Here is a 22,456-nt window from a genome sequence, read left to right on the forward strand (position 1 = left end):
CTGCGTGATTACTTTAAAAACATCTGTTGTTATTTGTCCCAGGAAATCTCTTCCTGGTTCCTGTATTAGTGATGTTAGATTTTTCCGGGTTCAAGGTGATTTTGACATTTTTGGATGTCGAGACGCTGTTCTGATCTTTACTCCTGTGAAATGCCAGAATGAGAGGACACACTCAGTGGTTCAGCTCAGTTGCTGTGAACAAGTAGCTGCGTGAACAAAGGAGTTTATACATGTGGAGATTTACCCTTCTGTCAACAACACCAAAAACCAGACTCTGCTGTGCCTTGATATTATATAATAGCATGCTTGGTTGCCCTATGTGATAATACCTTATTACTTACATATTGATTGGAGGGTGCTAGTCCTAAGCTGTGAGTTTGCATTGATTTGTAGCATACAGGGACCCTGAATATTGGATATTGCGCCAATCTGTTTCAGTAATGTTTACCGGGGAGTTCGTGCCAAAAATGTAACTGAAGAAATGGTAATTATTGGTATAACTCAGCAGACTGAAATAAACTAAACACCAGGAATGGATTTGGCACAGCATTTCCCCACTGCAAGGGTGAGAAGTAAATTCTGTATTACAAACCTGTTGGAAAGGGAACGGTGGTGAAGGAAGGATTGCATTGTTTTTATTGATTTGTAAAATGGGTTGGAACACTAGAACACAAATTGCTCTCAAGATGATCCTCAGCTCAGACTAATTAATTGATGGCAGGTGAGGCTGGAACATTAATTGCAAACAATATATCACTGATTCATGGTCATTCTTACTGCAGCTGCTGAAGCAAAGTGTGGTTTTCTTCCAATTCCGCAAATAGCATAAGGAAGTCAGGGTGATGAGGTCGTTTCAGTGTGTCAGACTAGGATGTGGGAAACCTGGGTTCAAATCCCCACTCGGCCATTGGATGAAGCTCACTGAGTGACTTTGGTGAACCTTCACACCCTGACCTACTTCACAGGGTGTTTGTGAGGATAAAATGATGGGGTGTGTGTGGAGACTGTGTGTACCACTGAGCTTCTTGGAAGAAAGAAGAAGAAGAGGAGTTTGGATTTGATATCCTGCTTTATCACTACCCAAAGGAGCTATCATTCTCCTTTCCCTTCCTCCCCCATAACAAACACTCTGTGAGGTGAGTGAGGCTGAGAGATTTCAGAGAAGTGTGACTGGCCCAAGGTCACCCAGCATGTGGAGGAGCAGAGATGTGAACCCGGTTCCCCAGATTACGAGTCTACAGCTCTTAACCACTACACCACACTGGTGGGATATAAATGTTATAAGCAGTTTAAAAACACAAGTTGCCCCAACTCCTTTGTAACACTATTTCACAATTCCCCTCTAACATTTATGCAACTAACCTAACACTTATCCAATGACCTATTTTGACCCTATTAGAAACAGAAAATTACAGCAACAAATTTATTCTTCATGGCCAAAGATGAAAGGTTTGGGTGAAAGAAGTTGGAGTGTAATGTGCCCTAAGCCGTTTAAAGTTTTTTTAAACTTGGGACTTGCATCTGTGAAGCAAGGATCTTGCCTCAAGTACCATAAAAAGTGTCTCTCCCACTCTCTCTCTGTGTTTAATATAATCTGATACCTACTCAAATGTAATAGTTTTCTGTGGTGGTAGCTGAAAAATTTGGCCGTAACATACTGAGTGATGTGTACATATAAGCATGCCAAAGCAGCCTTTTATTTCCTTCCTTTGAATTTCCTGCTGTGGTCCAAACAGGCAGCTTGTTCTCTGGCTATAGTATGCATTATGCACACCCACTGTATACTGTAATAACACCTGTTTATCCAAGTTTCATTATTTCACATGGTGTTGAAGTATGAGCCAAGGGGTTAGGGTCCCAATGCAAATATGAACAAGCAGCACTTGTGCTACAATGGTGCTTTTCCAATGCCAACACCAGGCTCGGAGCACTTGATTTTTTTAAATTTTTTTGCACATTTCCATCCTTTTCATAATTCCTGGCACACAGTCTGGGAATCGCTGACTTAAATGGACTTCCCGTTATTGTAACTAGTCAACAAATCACTCTGTTGATATGATTCTTGTTTGCTCATTTGTTTGAGGCGCATCACAGGTTTACAGATAAAGCAATTTGAGATGAAATCTAAGAAACCTTGCACAACTTTGGAAGAAAGAAACCCTGCTCCTGTTCCAGTGGGGAGCACCTGCAGGATACCAGAATGAATTTTGAATGAGTTCTTTAAAAATGGTTTGAAACAGTGTCATGCATTATTGAACTCCATAAAGCATTTTTTTTAATGTGACTTTTAGAAAAGATACTAAAGAATCAAACTGTGTTTTAATGGCCTGAACTGTGCATTACCCCCACCTATGAGAACATTTTAATGCCTTGATGAATCAGTCCGAAAGCAAACAGTAGTAAAAGTCTCAGGCTAGACATGATTTTGCTATCCGCTCGGCTAATGTATGCAGCAGCCTTAATGGACTTATCTTCATCTCTGACTAGGCATATATAGAGCTATTACAGAAGACATTAGATAATCCGAGGTTGTTAACAGTTACAGCTTTGACTTTATCCTAGTAATTTTGCTAGTTATTAAACAAGCGCCAGCATGGGTTCTTCCACATTTGCTGGGGTGCACATTGAGATTCATAATGATTGCCAACCAAACGGCTGCTGTAAAATCTGCAGCAACTATCTCAGAGAATATCCTTTGGAGAGAATGCATAAATCTTGATTCTTTTTAGGAAACCTGTAGATTAAACGAATGGATTAGAGCAGGATGAATAGATTGATTTACATGTGCATTCCAAAAGCCTCCATTTCAGTCTTACTCTCTCACAACCACCTTTCTCTTCCTTCCATGAATTTGACACAAGTGTGGAATCCCTATTGGCTTGGAGCGTGAGCTGCGATTCATGATTGTACCACTTTAGCAGGGTGTTGGACTAGATGATCCTTCCAACTCCACAGTTCTATGATTCAAATATCACTTCAGCCATGAGCTTGGTAGTCAACCCCCCCCCCCTCTCTCTCTCTGTGTGTGTGTGTGTGTGTGTCAGACACAGGGCTTTCCCCCCAGCCGGAACTCAGTTCCGGCACCTCTCAGGTGGGCGCCTTTCTTTTCTTTTTTTTCTTTTTTTTAGTTTCAGGCTCTTAATTTCATGATCCTTACTCTCCCGACTTCCTCATACCTCCCCTTTCTGCATTCTCATGTCGAATTAGTTAATTAACAAATCCCTCCCTTATTTTTGAATTAATTATACAAACATTCAAATTCTTCCACTTAACCATTATAGCTATTAACCCCTAATTTTCTCATTCAACATCAATCTAGCATTCACTGATTTTTGAATATTTCTTTAAATAGTCTTTAAATTTTTTCCAATCTTCTTCCGCCGTTGCTCTTCCCTGGTCTCGGATTCTGCTCGTCATCTCTGCCAAGCCCATGTAGTCCATCACTTTCATCTGCCACTCTTCCACGGTGGGTAAATCTTGTGTCTTCCAGTACTTTGCTATAAGAATTCTTGCTGCTGTTGTAGCATACATAAAAAAGGTTCTATCCTTCTTTACAACCAATTGGCCGACTATGCCCAGGAGGAAGGCATCTGGTTTCTTAGGGAAAGTGTACCTAAGTACTTTTTTCAGTTCATTATAGATCAGTTCCCAGAAAGCCTTAATCCTTGGGCACGTCCACCAAAGGTGAAAGAATGTTCCTTCTCTTTCTTTACACTTCCAACATTTATTCTCGGGCGAATGATAGATTTTCGCAAGCTTGACTGAGGTCATGTACCACCTATAAATCATTTTCATAATATTTTCTCTCAAGGCACTACATGCCGTAAATTTCATCCCGGTGGTCCATAACTTTTCCCAGTCAGCAAACATTATGTCATGACCAATATCCTGCGCCCATTTAATCATTGCAGATTTAACCATTTCATCCTGTGTATTCCATTTCAACAGCAAGTTATACATTTTTGACAAGTTCTTGGTACTAGGTTCTAACAATTCAGTTTCTAGTTTTGATTTTTCCACTCAGGTGGGCGCCTTTCAGCAGCATATCTAGGAGGCGAGGCAGGAGCAGGGCACATTGGTCATTGCTTCCCCAGGGGGCAGCACTTACTACGGGGGCCCTCAGTGTGCCCAAGCCACACGTCTCTCCTGGGAGTGACTGGGTGGCTTGGGTGCCAGCAGGCACCGTGCCCCTCAAAAGGGTGGCGTAGGGCTTATGTCTGCCTGCCACCTTCCCATCAGCTGGAGAGCGGCTGAGGGGGAGGCAGCAGGTGGACTCCATGCAGGCTCCTCCCAGAGTGCCCTGCCTGGGTTGCCCTGCCCCTCCCGAGTGCCTGAGCGGCTAGCTACACCGCTGGTGCCATTATAAGAGAACAAGGGAGGCATTCATGGTGAGTTCTGGCACTTCTTTTTCTAGAAAAATAGCATGTGTGTGTGTGTGTATGTATATATGTGTGTATATAGAGAGAAAACGGGCGGGGGAAATTCCATCTGTGCTATAAAGTGGTATCATACCACTTTAAATAGCCACAGCTCCCCACAAAGAAACATAGAGTAGTTAGGGTGCTGAGAATTATTGAGAGACGCCACCTTCCCCTCTCAGAGCTGCAATACCCAGAGTGGTTTCACAATCACTCCTTCTCCCAAGGGAACTCTGGGAATTGGAGCTATGTGAGGGAAAGAGATGTCTCCAAAGAACTCTTAGAATGCAAGGAGGCAGCCTTTAGCTTTTATTTTTTATTTTGACAAAGGAGTAATAATAAATAAGACTAAAAGTGTTCACCCCACCCCCAAGACCGTTCCATTGTAACTATCCAACCTCCCAAAATTCCAACACCTCTTTTGATGATTTGGCCCTTTTCCATTTTAACAGTACAAATTCTACAAACACCCTCCATATCTCCTCAAAATCATTTCTCCTGCGTATTCCCCATCTTACCTTAATAGCACATGTTAACTTATCATTAATAGCTGTATACCCCACAGCCTTTAGCTCTTGGCGAAGGCTTCTTTCTGGTGTACCTCGGCGCCATCTATTCAGAGAGTTTAGTGCAAAGTTTGCTGCCTCTCAATGATTTTGTCTACTGAAATAACCACGGGGTGAACCCTGCTGAAGTGAAGGCCTTCTAAGCGAAAGCGCATGGAGGTTATTTCTTTGGTTTGCTTTTTCCAGATTTAGCTCTATGTATGTGAAGCTCCTGTCTGTAGCTGGCTATCTCTCTCTTCTTGATTAATGTGAGCTCCTCTCTTGCCGCAGTGCTCTTGGCTCTTCTCTCCTGAGCCTGTCCAAAAGACTGCTGCTTTAGTAATTTTCCTCTTCTACTCCCCTGACGGTCACTTCTCTTCTGGTGGCCTTCCTTTTTTTGTTTTTTATCCTTGAGACAATAAAGCTCCTCTTCCACCCGCTGTGCAAAACGTTTTCCTCACAGTGATGGATGCCCTTTCCTCGGAAAGATACTTGGTACATTTTCTCCATCTTAAGAGTCAATAATAGCCCTTAACAGACACCTGACCAAGTCAAAGGAGCCTGATAACATCCCTCTCATGGATTCGGCCACACCTGCCAAATTGTTGCGTACATTTATGGACCCAACATAAATATAGGACCTGAGGTAAACCATTATCATTTTCCTCATGAGACAACAATCTTAAAACAGAATGAGAACATTGTCCTGGGTAGAATCAGAGCATCTAAACCAGGCATGTCCAAAGTCCATTTCAGTGTACAGTGGTACCTCTGGTTATGAACTTAATTCGTTCTGGAGATCCGCTCTTAACCTGAGGTACCACTCTAGCTAATGGGGCCTCCTGCTGCCACCGTTGCCACACAATTTTTGTCCTCAGCCTGAGGTGAAATTCTTAACCTGAGGTACTACTTCTGGGTTAGTGGAGCCTGTAACCCGAAGTGTTCGTAACCTTAGGTACCACTGTATGTCCTGGGGTAAAATCCTAAAATAAGCTCAACAATGTTGATTGGCCCTCACACATGTTCACTTCATCAAATCTGGCCCTCTTTGAAAAACCTTTGGGCTACCCTGATCTAAATCAAGGTTCTCCAGCTGTGGTCAGCAGGCCATGGGCGTTCTATGAGCTTCATTCAGGTGGTCCATGGATTTGTGCTTGAAGATGGAAGGTGGCACATCTGTGGGATTAAATACTTATATATTTTTAGTAGCTATTGCCTTTTTTATTTTTATTCTTCTGTATTGTAATTTGAATTCCAATTGTCATGCAATATGGAAGAAAAAAAGAAGCATAAAAAATACAATTTAAAACCAAAAACATCTAGCACAGTGCATTACGATTGCTACATCAGGCTGAAAAGCCATGGGGGGGGGGGACTTCCAAGACCCCCAGCAATTCTCAAGTGGTCCATGGGGGAAGAAAAGTTGGGGAATCGCTGATCTGAATGAATTTTAGTAGGCTGTGCTCCGTGAATGAAATAGGGACCAGATGAAAGACCAGAATCGGGTATAGCTGAAGATTTAAATAAAATAGCCTCTCCTCACCCTGCCAAATGCAGCAAATGTCATGTGTTTAGTGTCTCTTTCCTCTTTGGTTCGGGGTAGTTCTGAACTCGTCCTGCGATGTGCCCCTTGTAGAACAGCAAATACTCTGGGCCATTTTGCAGGTAGCACCCATAGAACAGAAGTGAGGAATTGTTGCTGACAGTGAATGACAAATGAATGTTAAAAAAAAGGGGGAATGTAAATAAGATTTGTGAAATGATGCTTGTAGAGGCCACTTTGCTCATGCGGAAACCTTGGTGAACTACCACTTTGTCATTGTCAGGAAGGAACTTTTGATCTCCGAAGCTGTTTCTGTTCTTATTGTCTTTTTAGGCTCAGCGCTTCTGTTCTGGGCTCCTGAAGCCCATCTCTGTGTTGCAACCCTGTGCTGGTTTCACTATTGTGGCTCCTCTCAAAGAAGCCTTGGGGTTTTACTTTTGTGAAAGCGATGCACAAGCTTAGTCAGGCTCAGACTGCATTTTTGTTGTTTAGTCATTTAGTCGTGTCATTTAGTCATTTAGTCATTTAGTGAAGCTACAAGAAATCAGGCAGAGGGCCTTCTCGGTAGTGGCACCCGCCCTGTGGAATGCCCACCCATCAGATGTCAAGGAGATGAGTAACAACCTTTAGAAGACATCTGAAGGCAGCCCTGTATTTGTTGTTGTTGTTTAGTTGTTTCGTCGTGTTTGACTCTTTGTGACCCCATGGACCAGAGCACGCCAGGAACTCCTGCCTTCTACTGCCTCCCGCAGTTTGGTCAAACTCATGCTGGTAGCTTCAAGAACACTATCCAACCATCTCATCCTCTGTCGTCCCCTTCTCCTTGTGCCCTCCTTCTTTCCCAACATCAGGGTCTTTTGCAGGGAGTCTTCTCTTCTCATGAGGTGGCCAAAGTATTGGAGCCTCAGCTTCACGATCTGTCCTTCCAGTGAGCACTCAGGGCTGATTTCCTTCAGAATGGATCGGTTTGATCTTCTTGCAGTCCATGGGATTCTTAAGAGTCTCCTCCAGCACCATAATTCAAAAGCATCAATTCTTTGGCGATCAGCCTTCTTTAAGGGCCAGCTCTCACTTCCATACATCACTATTGGGCAGATTGTGTTTACTTTGCATTAAGTCAAACTATTTCCTAAAAAAGAAGAGAATGGGGCGGGGGGGGGGGGGAGAGATAAGAACCAGGAAAGATATTGGCTTGATCTGAGCCGACCCTACCCATCCTACATTTGAAGTACTCTTATTTCACTTTAGAATCATAGAATTGTAGTGTTGGATGGGATCCCAAGACACATCTAGTCCAACCCCCAGCAATGTGGGAATAATAATTCCTCGAAAAAAATCCTGAAGCTTGTAAAAGATACTGAGTTTGTAAAGGGCACTGAGAACTTTAACCAGCTACAGTTCCCAGGATTCTTGGGGGACAGCCATAATGGTTAAAGGTAAAGGGACCCCTGATCATTAGGTCCAGTCACGGATAACTCTTGGGTTGTGGCGCTCATCTTGCTTTATTGGCCGAGGGAGGCGGCGTACAGCTTCTAGGTTATGTGGCCAGCATGACTAAGCCGCTTCTGGCGAACCACAGCATCAGCATTTCCCTTTCCTCTGGAGTGGTACCTATTTATCTACTTGCACTTTGATGTGCTTTCGAACTGCTAGGTTGGCAGGAGCAGGGACTGAGCAACGGGAGCTCACCCCGTCGCGGGGATTCGAACCGCCGACCTTCTGATCGGCAAGCCCTAGGCTCTGTGGTTTAGACCACAGCGCCGCCCAGGTTAAAGGGTGGTTAAAGGGTGCTTTAAATGATTGGTGTGGTTCCATATCAGTTTGGATTTCTTCCCATTTGATCCCATCCATCCTTCCTTCCTCCAAACTGTGGCCTTGCTATCCATGCATCCACTCAAGATCTTTTGAACCACTTTCATTCCCTCTCGCTTCCTTTCTGCCACCGTTTCTCTTGCCCATTTCCTGGGACGTTGCTACACTCTGTGTACTTTTCAGATTAATTTTACTGGATCCAGCTCTCGTACTTTGACTCAGATCCCTTAGAAAAGCAAAGTGAGCTTTCATGTTTGTTTTCTCTCTTTATGCCTGGGGATGGGGAGGCAAGTGAACAAAGTACCGGTGACCCACGGCACTCTCTCAGAACTCCAAATGTGCCCATGGAGCCAAAAAGGTTGGCAGCTCCTCTTCTGCATAATCACTGGCAACCTAAATGCGAAGAAGACAAGCAGAAAACCGAACAATGAAGCATTCTGCTCCCTACAACTTTTGCTTGCTTTCCAGTGAGACTAAGAACAAAGCCCTTTGTCTGAATCTGACAGTAGTATCAAGATTTATTGATCTGAGAGAGAAATCTTTCTCAGAGATAATGTTTCACCTTGAGAAGTAATACAGTATAGCATTTCACCAACAGAAGAAGCTGTTGCATATACTGTTACGCAAGTTCAGGATTATATCCATTTGAGCAAATTAGGCTGGCACATTAGTTAATGGGAAACCAGGCTAGCTCTTAAAAACAATGTTCACAGGGGTTGTTTATGTGATCAGGGACTATTTGGAGGTTGTTTAAATAAATTTATGACCTTCCAAGTTGGCTAATAATTTGTTATCCTGTTGTGATTTCCTTGCGTGTGTTTTTTGGAATTGGATTTTCCAAATTGCTTATATTTTGGGATAAAGCAACGAAACCAGTGCAGCATCAGAGAACGGAACTTTGTTGGAAATAAAAATATGATGCTATACCATAATAGTTTAGAGTCAACAATAAATGTGTTACATACAGGAGGCTCAATGTGTTTGCACCGTTTTTAATGCATTTAATCAACAGTAATCAAAACAATGTATATAAAACTTTATAGGATTAATACTTTGCCATCAACACTGTCCAACTTTATTGCACCCTTCTAAGGTTGGTCATTATTAACACCATTTTACATTTGATAAGAGAGCAAAGGTTGGACAGGACATCTTTTAGGGTTAAGTTTAACTCTATATCTGCTGGGTTACACTCGTTTTTTCAGTCGGAACATTAATTATCTGTATAGATGTTTCATGTCTTATTCTAAATTTAGTGTGGGAGATACCATATGATAATCAAGCCAAAGCAATCTGCAGCATGTAATTATCTCATTGAGGGGTAATCAACATAAACAACTTCTGGGAAATGTTCAGGTGCAGATCTCCAACAGGTGGACCCAATAGTGCGAGGTTGAACCCCAGAAATTTGTCTCTACGTGCTTTGTCATGTTGCATGAATGAGACAGTCAAAAGTAAAATCTGTAAAATCTTGCTTTATTGTGGTTGGCCCTTAGTGCAGATGTATTAAGGTATGTAGGGCCTTATAACCCAACTGTATGCACATTTACTCGGAAGGAAGCCCCATGTGTTTTATTGAGCCTTTGTCTCAAGTAAGTGTGTTTAGGATTACCGCCTGAGCTAGTTATGGCTTTAGAGGTTAACACTAAGACTGTGACAAATGTTTGCCTGTTTCAGTTTTCAGGTTGAAAAGAGCGCTTTGGGAGGGTGGGGATATTTTCTGACACCCCCATTAATGCTAACTTTCTCTCCCAAAATGGTTCACTGCCCTTCCCCTACTCTCTGCACACAATTATTTGCTTCTTTCTATTTTATTTCTATTAGGACTTCACCCAGTCACGGGATCTCACCCAATCACAGTCGTGGTTCGTATTATGAACATGATGATATCCATGATGCTAAGCAGCTAATCACACTGGACTTGTGCTGATGTTGCAGGTAGGGAGATGCTTCCTCGACTGGTCATATGGGCAAACCTAGCCACAAAGGGTCAGGAAGGGCAACAAAGATCTATTTAGCTGGAGGGCAGTGCTTCGTGAGCAGCTAAGCTCTCTCCTTTTCAGTGCTAATGAAAGCATTCCCCCAAATTGCCCTTTTGCCCAGCCATGCCCTTGCTAAAACCAACACCTTGAATTGCTGCCACTGCATTTTGGGAGAGCTGTAAAAAGGATGGCCCTTTGGCTGGTTCATGACCTTAAGTTTATGAAGGCATATATATGCAGGACCTAAAACTGTCCGTTATTCCCACTAGCAACAGTCCGAACCGTAAAACCCAGGAAGATGAATTTCAAGTATGATTTATTTGTGCTATCTGTAGCTTCAGTAGCGATCATGTCAAACCAGTGAAATATTCTCCTTATAGGTGCGAACGGGGCCACAACACCATCATCCCTGTCACATTGACACAAGCTGTATGTTTAGGAATGCTTAATGAATTGCATTCTTTCCCCCTACTTCACTGACTGACACATCTTATTGTCACTTACCATTTCAGGAAGTCCCATAACCTTGGGCCCTCTACTTGAAATGTCACTGTCTTATGATTAATGAACATAATGTGGCAATTTCTGTTATGGAATATGTTCTGCGAGAGCCAGCCCTTACTCCCATAACAGTGGGACAAAAGTGCATCACTCAATACGTATCTATGAACTGTATTATGACTGATTTTAGTTACCAGCCAGGATTCTTAAATGGCAGTGATTTTTGAAGATTAGCGTTTTAGGGTTGCCATCGTTGGTTTTACTAATACTGGATATCTGGGTGTGGCTCACTCCCCTTCACCCATGTGTGATCTCAATTTTTTTTTTACTTCTTCCATCTTGTGTTGTAGTTTAATAATTATTCAATTATTCAATTGATTCTTTTGATTCTTTTATTATTTCCATGCTTACCCCTGCATGTTTTACACATTATCTATTAATATTCCAGTTCCGGAACCATATTTTTGGTTGGTTGGCAATCCTATGAGCATGTTGCTTTAGCAAGGATGATCTATACAGATCTCTGTGAATGGCTTGGCTTGATGGATCGGGTCCTGCATTTGCAAAAGGGTGAACACACCCACATCCATCACTCTTAGTAGTGACTGAAGTCTGGTTGATGACTATGTCTATAGCCTATATAAATTGGGCATTGCCAAAATTGACCATGTGCCTAGGGATGGGCGCTGTATCAGGACCTCTTCCAACAGATGGTTTGTGCTGTCAGAGCTGGCTGCGCTGCCAATATATTTAGCTGAACCATGTACGCTTGTGTGTGAGAGGATCTGTGAATCTTTTTCTTACTAAGTTATGGACTTCATTGCAGCAAACTGGTCACAACCGATGTTGGCATACATGACTTCGAAGGGGAATTAGGCAGCTGCATGGAGAATAGGGCCACCATTGGCTATTGGGAGCACTAGAACCTCCAGATTCAGAGACATTACTAGTTGGTGCTCAGGAGGAGCATCAAGAGCTGACTATTGTCTTCTAACCTCTAGGTTAGAATCCTGCAACACATTATACATAGGGCTGCCTCTGAAGATGGTTCAGAAACTTCAGCTGGTGCAGAATTAGGCAGCCAGGTTGCTCGTCGACGCAAGATGGTTTGAGGATGTAAAGCCAATACATTAGTTTCCAGGCCCAATTCAGAGTGCTGGTTTTTACCTATAAAGCCTTAAATGGCTCAGGACTGCAATATCTCAAGATCCGCCTCTCCTCATATGAACAGACCCTGACCTTACAATCATTCTCTGAGGCGCTTCCTCGTGTTCCTGCTCCATGCATGTGGCAACGCAAGAAGGGGTGGTTCCCCATTTGTGGAATGCTTTCCCCAGAGAGGTCCGCCTGGTACCTTCATTGCATATGTTTAGGTACCAGGCAAAAAATATCCCTCTTCTTCCCAGGCCTTTGGCTAATTAAAAAATCTATAGCCTTTTAAACCGAGAGGATATTGTTTTTGTTTGGTACTCTGTTAAGCAGTTTTGTATTTTTATATTGTAAACCACTCTGCGGTCCTTGGATGAGTATAGAAATTTAATAAACAAATTAAAAAGAAAAAATATCAAAATTCACACGCTGCTTGTGGATTTCCCAGAGTCACCTTGGGTGGCCATGGTTAGAAGCAAATTAAACATAACTTTCAGTAGATCCAGCAGAGCTCTTCTAATGTCCTTACGATCAATGCCGTAATGTCTTGCCCATTTAAAACAAACACTTTCTTTTTTACACCAACGGTGCTCTGTGATTGATGAGTGGCTATTTAGCTTCCTAGTGAAGCATTGAAATCTAAATGTGTGCCAAGTAACCAGCAAACCCCCCCCCCCCAAATCTCCTGCTACTCCTGAAAGAAGCAATTCTCACAGCATACAGACAATCTTGTTTTACAACACTGGCCTGCTTGGCGTTAAATGGTTACAACCTTGAACAATTTTAATTGGGTTGTTTGGGGGTCAGTTCACATGGGAAGGAGGGGAATTCATGCAAAATTATTATGATGTTGTAGCAAAACCTCTTCATTAAGACTGTAAGCAAAATTCCAATGTAACAATCACTTCTCCAGTTTTGATAAAGAAAGACCCTTTCTGTACAAAGTCCTCACTGGTATTCCACAAGCTGATTCTTCTTATGCCACAAATGTAAACAACACACAAAATTTGAAATTTGATTATAGTTTGGAGACTATCTGTTCTATTGACTTCTAGCTTGAATTTTGGAAGTTCTATTCTTTCAAAAACATGGGGGGAAATGCACTACATAGTCAGAACGATTATTCATTTCTTAGCATAGGGGCACAATTCAGTGTGTTATGTGTTGTATACTTATCACACTTAGTTGTTGTTTAGTTGTGTCCGACTCTTCATGACCCCATGGACCAGAGCACGCCAGGCACTCCTGTCTTCCACTGCCTCCCGCAGTTTGGTCAAATTTGTCCATGGAGTTTTCTTGGCAGGGATACTGGAGTGGCTTGCCGGTTCCTGCTCCAGGTGGATCACGTTTGGTCAAAACTCTCCACTATGACCTGTCCGTCTTGGGTGCCCTGCTCGGCATAGTTCATAGCTTCTCTGAGTTATTCAAGCCCCTTTGCCACGGCAAGGCAATGATCCATGAAGGGGACCTGGCACAAAATAATGCAGTTTATTTTATTCTGATCAGATCAGTGGTAGGGTCGAAGTGCCAATATTTATATATGTACACGCAAGTGAATGAGTGAGCTCTCTCACAATGCCAACTTATCCATTGTGCTTCACGGACATTATGCAGTAAATCCAACCCTGTCAACATATAAGGCCAATCGGAACACCAAACCCCTGCGCATTGAATTTTTTTGAAGTGAATAAACATTGTTCCAATTGCTACTAGTGCACTAGAAAGATTGCTATGGGCGAAACCAGAGGTATGCTCACATTTGTGGCTTGAAACGTTGTGAGTTTGTTCCTTCATTTGCATTTTCAAGTAGCTTTTTCCTGCCAAATTTCACACTGAAACGGGGTCAGGAAAGTCGTCTTGGGTTGCCATATGTCCTCTTTTTCCCTGACACATCCTCTTTCTAAGGATTAAAATTTATTTGCGGACAGATTTTTAAAATTTGACAAAATGTCCAGGGTTTTTTTGTTTGGTTTTTTTGTTTACAGTAACCGAAGAAACAAATTCTAGTGCATTAGACTCAGATCTAAGGCACCCAGCTAAGCTAGTATGCAACAGAGAATCACAACAGTGCAGCATCTTAAACTAGCTACATACTATAGAAATCCCTTCTGTGGCTGAACTAAAAGGATGCTGACTCAGCTACAAGATCTTGGAGAAGGAGTCTGGGAGGACAAGAGTAAACACCGCCCCCCCCAGCAATGTGAACATGAGCCCAAATGCTTTCATGTGGCAAGGGAGGGAGCAATATGCATTTTTATTATTTTGCTGTTGAAAGTTAAGAGCATTGCTGCTACCAATATATCACAGCTTTGATAGCCTACATATAGTAGGGTTATTTAAAATGAGCGTCATCACAGCGATCTGTAGTTAGAAGTAAAGTAAAGGTAAAGGGAACCCTGACCATTAGGTCCAGTCGTGACCGACTCTGGGGTTGTGACGCTCATCTCGCTTTACTGGCTGAGGGAGCCGGCGTACAGCTTCCAAGTCATGTGGCCAGCATGACTAAGCCGCTTCTGGCGAACCAGAGCAGCGCACAGAAACGCCGTTTAACTTCCTTCGGAGTGGTACCTATTTATCTACTTGCACTTTGACGTGCTTTTGAACTGCTAGGTTGGCAGGAGCAGGGACCGAGCAATGGGAGCTCACACATTCAAACCACTGACCTTCTGATCAGCAAGTCCTAGGCTCTGTGGTTTAACCCACAGCGCCACCCGCGTCCCTCAGTAGTAAAAGTAGAAGTTGGCAAATGTGTCCTCTTTTTTGCTCTTCAAAATATGGCGACTCTAAATTGTCTTCACTTGATGATTTCCTTCCCTGGGATGAACTCCAGTTCTCTGCATGCCCCAAAGCTGCTTGAACTGTTCACCCCACAGTGTGGCTTCTGTTTCAAATTTCCATGGAACCTGGTTTGATATCAAATATATCGAAGAGGGGTATTTCTCTAAAAGCTACAGAACTTTAATGCTCATCTGCCCCATTCAGTAGAAGGGTGATGAGCAGGGGCAGCAGCCCTGTGTTTGTCTATGTATTCAAAATGTTTTTACCAAGAAAAGCTGAAAAGATTCAGGAGTATAGAGATGAAGGCAATCTTTCTAGAAGTGACTCATTTTTATAAACGAATGTAAGTCTGCAGGGTATTAGCCGGAGAGTTTTCAAAGCAAAGAAAAAGGTTGGTTTTGCAGATACCAAGACCTAAATATTAATCGAAACTTAGCTGCGATTCTGCTGACACACATAATGAAGTTTTCCAGCTGTCACTCACTTTCGCTCCTGACAGTTCTAATGAAATGCTACTGGCATAAAGGGTGCTCCTCAAGGGCCTGAAAAACTGAAACAGGTTTCTGGCCTTTAAAAAAAGATAAATTGCCGGCTATCTGCCCATTTTCTTCCCATCTAGAAACTCAGAACGCTTTGTGCGTGCACTGGGCCAAGAAGCAAAAATTGGAGGCTTTGTAATCCAAGATGAGTTTGAGAAACCACACCTGCCTACCTCGGTTTCTGCTCCTTCAAAAGTCCTTATGGAGGGCATCAAGAATAAACTTGACTGCGAGTGCGGTATTTAGGGCACAAGTCTAATTAAGGAAAGTCATTTTTGTTTCCTTTTTGAGAAGATGGAAATGTCACAGATAATAGCCATTAGTTAAACATTGGCAGCTGGTGGTAATAACACACCAGCCGCAAGGAAATATTGTCTGGGGAAAGGTTGCTCTGTTACCGAACTGAGTTAGGAGCAAAGCATCGGCTGCCTTGAAACTCTTAGCAATGGGGTGTAATCTCAAGCTTATAACATGAAGAAGGGCAGGTACATATAAGCAGCTGTGACAATCAATCCGGTCCTAGGATTGTACAGAATGAAGCGGCTGCTTTAGGAGGTGATTTTGGATTTCATGATCAGATTGTTGAATGCTTAGTTTATTACTGTTGTGGTTTTACTACCAGGGAGTGGAGAAGAGGCATTTATGGTGGTGGTTGAGGTGCGGAGGTTGTCTTATGACTTTCTTCTTTTTTGGCAATCACTCGTAGCCGGGTAAGATTGTCTTCTATAAACACAGTTTTAACAGTGATTCTGTAAGTGACTGTGGAGGCCAGTTCTGGATCCATGCGTCCTTCCACAGTGGGGACATAAGTTTCCGGGCAGGAGCTGATCACGGTGAGGGTTTGCCAAGTGTGCCTTCCTCTTAGCATGTTTCTCCTTTTCGCCCTGAGTTTGAGTGTCTTCAAAGCCCATGACACCTTTGGTAAAGGCTGTTCTCCAACTGGAGCGCTCGCAGGCCAGTGTTTCCCAGTTGTCGGTGTTTATACTACATTTTTAAAGATTTGCCTTGAGAGAGTCTTTGAACCTCTTTTGTTGACCACCAACATTACGCTTACCATTTTTAAGTTCAGAATAGAGTAGTTGCTTTGGAAGACGATCATCAGGCATCTGCACAACATGACCAGTCCAACGAAGTTGATGTTGAAGAATCATTGCTTCAACACTGGTGATCTTTGCTTCTTCCAGTACACTGGTACCCATGACTGAACTTGCAGTGGAGGGATCCTAGGGTGCTTCCAGACTGTCACTATTGTTGGGGTGGGATTCAATCACATACTGGCAAATTCAGGTTGTGCAGTTATAGATGATTGGGAGGCCTTGTGCCAACAAACCTGCTTCCCCAAAAGTACGGGGTAACATTTGCTCTGATGCAATGTCATTTAGCCTCTGGCTGCAAACAAATCGGAATGAAAGCTCATTCAATAGCAACATCGTCTAATTCTTTTACAAGATCAAGAAGCAGATAATGGGGAAGCTCCCCTATTCAGCATTTAATAGCTTTTAATGTTTGGTCTGACCAATAGCATCATCCCAGTAACTGTCATGGACTGGTTGGATGCAGAGGAGGAACCAGCTGGGGAGCCCCAATGGTAGAAGGGTCAGAGTCCATGGATTGGTGGTGGGATGATGGTGAGAGGGAGAAGACTGGGAGGAGGACATGTCAGAAGCTGAAGTGGTAGCAGGGCATAGTGAGCAGGAAGAGGCTGTGGCAGAGAGCAGTTCAGAACCAGAGGCGGAAGCAGAGGCTGGAGAAGAGGGAGGCCAAGAGGGAGAGATGAGTGAGGCTGGTGAAAAAGTACAGGGATCTCCTGCTTCTACCACAACAAGCTTCCCTCCCGCTGGTCTCCTAGGACCAGGAGAGACATGAAGTTGGAGCAGCAAAGGCAGGCACACCTGTGTAGTCTGAGGTGGAGACTTAGGCAGCTGAGGGAACCTTTAGTCTCTGCAACTGCCTTGTAAGGGGCAAGACGTACTGAGAAAAGTTACTGCGCTCATTAGGCCTGGCACCCCTGAGCAGGCCTTGTTTCTTCTCAGAAAGAGTTAACTCCACCTACTCTGTGTGATTTACTCCGGGCTTGCTTCTGACAGCAGCAATCAATTAAGCTAGATTGTTATAACCTGACTTGTAGCATCACATCTGGGGTATCTGACATCACCTACAGCTGCATTACACACTGCGATTGCTGTGGCAAGCCTTTATGCATCAAATATGTAAAGGCTGAAGTTAAAAACACAGAGAAATGCAACCCCCCCCCCTCAACAGTCTGGGCCAATCAGCTTTCCCGGACATGAGTACATGGGTGTTTAAAGATGTTCATACACAGCCTTTTACTAATACACTTGACATGTTTGTTGTAGAAAAACACCGGGCTCTGCAAATGGCTGCAACAATGATTAGAAGCAAAATGAACGGTGCATTTGGAAGTCGAGCATAGCTTCTCCGTTCTCAACTGGAATATCTAGGCGGCACAGCCTCTCTTCTACAAAATGAAAAAGTTATTAATTTTTAAAGCGTATTAACATATAATGAAGTGCATACATAATTCAGCTCGGTAAGCTCTGCTGTCCATGCCTCTTAGTAGTTATAAAGTACCTATTTAAATATACTCGGTTTTACATTTGGAGGCTGAACACATTCCTGCAGATGTCACAGTTCTGTTTGTGTTGTTAAGGCTCGTGCAGAACTGGAAATATTGGTACATATAATGTGATTCCCAGGGTCCTGGTTCATTTGTTTATTCACTAAAATAAATACAGAGGTTCTGGTTTTTACAACGACCTTCTTACATGGAATGTAAGTTTTCCAACCTCTTCTAATGTGGCTGTCATTCCTGCTCAAAGGTAGTAAACTTCTAAGGGTGTCTAGGGAGTCTATTTCCTAGAGCAGGGGAAACCAATCAGTTGTATTACAAATAGAGATATTGGAGAATTCCAACGGGAACAGAAACGGCTGTGGAAATTGCCAGAATTCCAATGATCATCCAAGGTGTGGAACACAAGCAAATACAGTTGTACCTTGGTTGTTGAACATGGTTCAGCTCCTGAACATTTGAAAAGCAGAATTGAGTGTTCCAGTTTTCGAATGATTTTCTGAAGCCGAATGTCTGCCTTGGTTTCCAAACAGTTCCGGGAGATGAATGGACTCCCGGAACTCATTCTGTTCGAGAACCAAGGTATGACTGTATGACTGGTATTCGCTATCAGTTTTTATAATCCTTGAATGATACATAATTATATTTTCTACATTTTTTGACATTTCCTTTTCATTCAGATGCACTGAAGTTAATGACGTAATTAGTTACCTCATTAATTCCATAGGCTTTGGGTAAGAGTGGATAGCGAGGTGAATGATAAACGTTTTAGTGGAAGCTGAACTGCAGCAGAACAGGAACAGCACTGATTGCAAGGGACTCGGGAAGGGCTGGAAATCACTGCCGTCTCACATTCCTAATTACAAGGCAATTGGCCAGATCATATGCATTATGAGGTTTGCCTGATCCGTGTCATCATCTGTCTTTAGGGAATTCAGACAAAAATAGCTGCTCTTTGCTGGCAAAGGAGTGTGTGTTTGTCAGGGATTGGATAGCTCAGTCAGTAGAGCATGAGACTCTTAATCTCATGGGTTTGAGCCCCACATTAGACAAAAAGATTCCTGCATTGCAGGGGGTTGGACTAGATGACCCTTGTGGTCCCTTCCAACTCTGTGATTCCTGTCACGGCTAAAAATTGGCCGCTGTTTCTTTAATGCTAAAAGAGCTAAGTCAGCATGAGTCAGCGGCCTACAATGACTCCTGCAACCTTTCACCAAATTGTACCTGTATATATAGAGTGGTCAGTGTTAGTGTTGGGTGTGGGTTGGTTGGATGGTAGAAAGCTGCTTGCGTTTGGTGTGTGTAAAAGCTGTCGGTCGTGGTTGGAGAAGACTTTTTAAGAATAAAAGCAGCAATACTCTGCAAGAATACTCTTTCTCAAAGACTCTTGTGTGCCAACTAAGGTCTGAGGACTAGGCAAAGGAGTAAAAAGGAGGTTGGAACCTTTTCTTTTTCAAACACTGACAATTCCAAAGCTATTTTTCTAGCACGAACGCCTCCCTTGTTCTTCTATGATGGTAATGGTGCCTCCCTCAGAGGTGCCGGAACGGAGTTCCAGTGAGTTTTGGCTGAAAAAAAAGCCCTGTGTGATTCTATGATTCTATATTTTGGATCCAATAGGAAAGGATGGATCCATTAAAGTCTAGTCTGTATCATTTCTGCATGGAGACTGGACTAAGTCCATCCTGTCCTGTTTACGCACATATTTTTAGCAGAACATCTAAAATCAGCATGGAAACACATTTTTTAAAAAGCACTTGTGCTCTGAGGGCCTCTGCTCTTGTCAAATACATGTTCCATGCTCTTCACCCCCTCCCTTGGGAATATTTCCTGAGCTGAAAGCTAGACCATAAAGAAGGCTGATCACCGAAGAATTGATGCTTTTGAATTGTGGTGCTGGAGGAAACTCTTGAGAGTCCCATGGACTGCAAGAAGATCAAACCTCTCCATTCTGAAGGAAATCAGCCCTGAGTGCTCACTGGAAGGACAGATCGTGAAGCTGAGGGTCCAATACTTTGGCCACTTCATGAGAAGAGAAGACTCCCTGGAAAAGACCCTGATGTTGGGAAAGATGGAGGGCACAAGGAGAAGGGGACGACAGAGGACAAGATGGCTGGACAGTGTTCTCGAAGCTACCAGCATGAGTTTGACCAAACTGCGGGAGGCAGTGGAAGACAGGAGTGCCTGGCGTGCTCTGGTCCATGGGGTCACGAAGAGTTGGACATGACTAGACGACTAAACTCAACAACAACAAATATCATGGAGCTTGCATGCAGATGTTGCATAAAACATCCTTGGATCTAGATGAACCTCAGAGTCCCTTCCAACTCTGCATTTCTACAGTTCTATGACCCCCACCCCATTTTAGCAGCAGCTGAGGCCTGCCACATTTGTGTTCCATTTCTAACTGCATTCCAGAAGAAAGCTTCTCATGCCCAACTTGAGTGAGGTGGCTGTCTAGTTTAGCCTCGTTTAGTACAGATCCATTTGCATTATTTTGCAGCAATCGTCATGATAAGGAAGGAGAATGGAAAATATAATACAGTACTGGCTTTTTTTTCTAATTGCTCTGCTCTAACATTTGTTTTGCCACGGGCTATTTCCAGCTGTACCGAAGTTCGGCAGCGCACTATCGCATTATCTAAATTTAGAATTCTGCTAAGATAACAGAGTGCTTAAGCACTTTTAATTGGACATATGTCTCCCTGTGTCTCCTTGTACTGATAGCACATTTCCTTTTTCGCAAGGAATCAGAGGAGAGTGGTATGACCTGCCTTGCTGCTTTCAATTTAATGAACAACTTCTTTAGGGGGAAAAAAGGGGGAGAGAGAGATTTTTGTGTCATTTTCAGTAATGTTTAAATCATATTTCATCTAGGCCAATAAGTGAAGAATCCTCGGGTCAAACACAAAGGGAGTAATTCGTTGTGAGATTATTGCATTGCATGGTAATGTGATATAATGTAATGTAATATAAACCACAGATGATGATGATGTTTCTTTCTATTAAGAAATGGTAATTATGTCAGAATTTCCTTAACTACATATAATATATGTAGTCCTTTGAAATAATATATGTAGTAGCTTTGAAATAAGCCAGACAGGAGCTGACATTGACTGCATACACAAGTTTGACAGCAGTTTGAATCCCCTCAACAGGGTGGGATCCCATTGCTCTGTCCCAGCTCCTGCCAACCTAGCAGTTCAAAAGCACACCAGTGTAAGTAAATAAATAGGTACCGCTGTGGCGGGAGGGTAAATAGTGTTTCTGTGAGCTCTAGTCTCTGTCATGATTGTGCCAGAAGTGGTTTAGTCATGCTGGTCACATGACCTGGAAAAGCTGTCTGCGGACAAACGCTGGCTCCCTCGACCTGAAAGTGGAGATGATCGCTGCACCCCATAGTCAAATTCGACCGGACTTAATTGTCCAGGGGTCCTTTACCTTTCCCTATAAAAGTTTGTGTAGAAGTAAGTCCTATTTGGGACGTGGGTGGCGCTGTGGTCTAAACCACAGAGCTTAGGGCTTGCTGATCAGAAGGTTGGCAGTTCGAATCCCTATGACAGGGTGAGCTTCTGTTGTTCTGTCCCAGCACCTGCCCACCTAGCAGTTCAAAAGCACATCAAAGTGCAAGTAGATAAATAGGTACCGCTCCGGCGGGAAGGTAAACAGCGTTTCCGTGCGCTGCTCTAGTTCGCCAGAAGCGGCTTAGTCATGCTGGCCGCATGACCCGGAAGCTGTCTGCGGACGAACGCTGGCTCCCTCGGTCTATAGAGCGAGATGAGTGCCGCAGTGGGCTTTTTCTAAGGTGAGTGGTTTTGCTCTGTAGGTGGCTTGACTGTGTCCACCCAATGAGTTCATGTCTCTGTTGAGATTTAAATCAAGTTTGTTCTGGACTTGTTATCTTAATGATAATGTTACACTATGGCACTAAACCACAGTTAGCTCAGCATCATTTGTTTACAAATCTACTTCAACCCATGGCTTGCAATTCTGGTTTGCTGGCTGATCATGAGCTATGGTTTAGCCAGTTCAGGCACCACCCCTTTCTTCCTTGTTCAGCATGTTGTCTCAGATAAGCCACAGTCTCGCAAGGTGCTCTGATTTTGATTAGTAATTTGTTCTTCTGAATTTTCTCTATTCACTTGTAGAGGTATAGGGTTTTTTTTTAATTGAGAAAAACAAGTGACAGAGAAAATGAAAAAGCACTGAGTTACCACACTGGCCTCAATATTGTTGATCACTCAAGGGCAAAGCTGGTTAGTATGTGCTTAACTCCAGGCTGGATAGTGAGATAATTAGAAGCACTGAATTAATTCATGTAAGTGAAAAAGGTTTCAAAAAAGAGCCTTGGACAATACATTTTATGTTCTGTGACTTATTGCGGTTATGGTGTTGTTGTTTTTTTTTTTTTTACACCAGCAGTAGATTTGAGAAAGAAAAGAAAATATTTTTGGATGGTTCTTTCTGCTTTGTCCTGGTTCTGCCATGTGCAACAAAACAAACTCATTTGTTACTCTCACAGCATGGGATGTATTTGTAAGGCGTGACACCGAGAGTACATTGCTGCTGCTCCCTTCTAGTCCAGCAGTTTGGTGTTCT

General features: G+C 43.1%; 1 long non-coding RNA gene across 1 annotated transcript in view; it reads left to right on the forward strand.

Annotated features, from left to right (window-relative positions):
• The first annotated feature begins 4,307 nt into the window (after window positions 1–4,307).
• Window positions 4,308–22,456, forward strand: part of LOC310848447 — a 76,567-nt gene continuing 58,418 nt past the window's right edge. The window contains exons 1-2 of the long non-coding RNA XR_014566405.1: window positions 4,308–4,388; window positions 10,143–10,256. This is a non-coding gene — a long non-coding RNA (uncharacterized lncRNA). The remainder of the gene's footprint in view (window positions 4,389–10,142; window positions 10,257–22,456) is intronic.

The sequence above is a fragment of the Podarcis gaigeae genome (assembly GCF_964106915.1).
Source record: "Podarcis gaigeae genome assembly, chromosome: 7".
In the NCBI taxonomy this organism is placed as follows: domain Eukaryota; kingdom Metazoa; phylum Chordata; class Lepidosauria; order Squamata; family Lacertidae; genus Podarcis; species Podarcis gaigeae.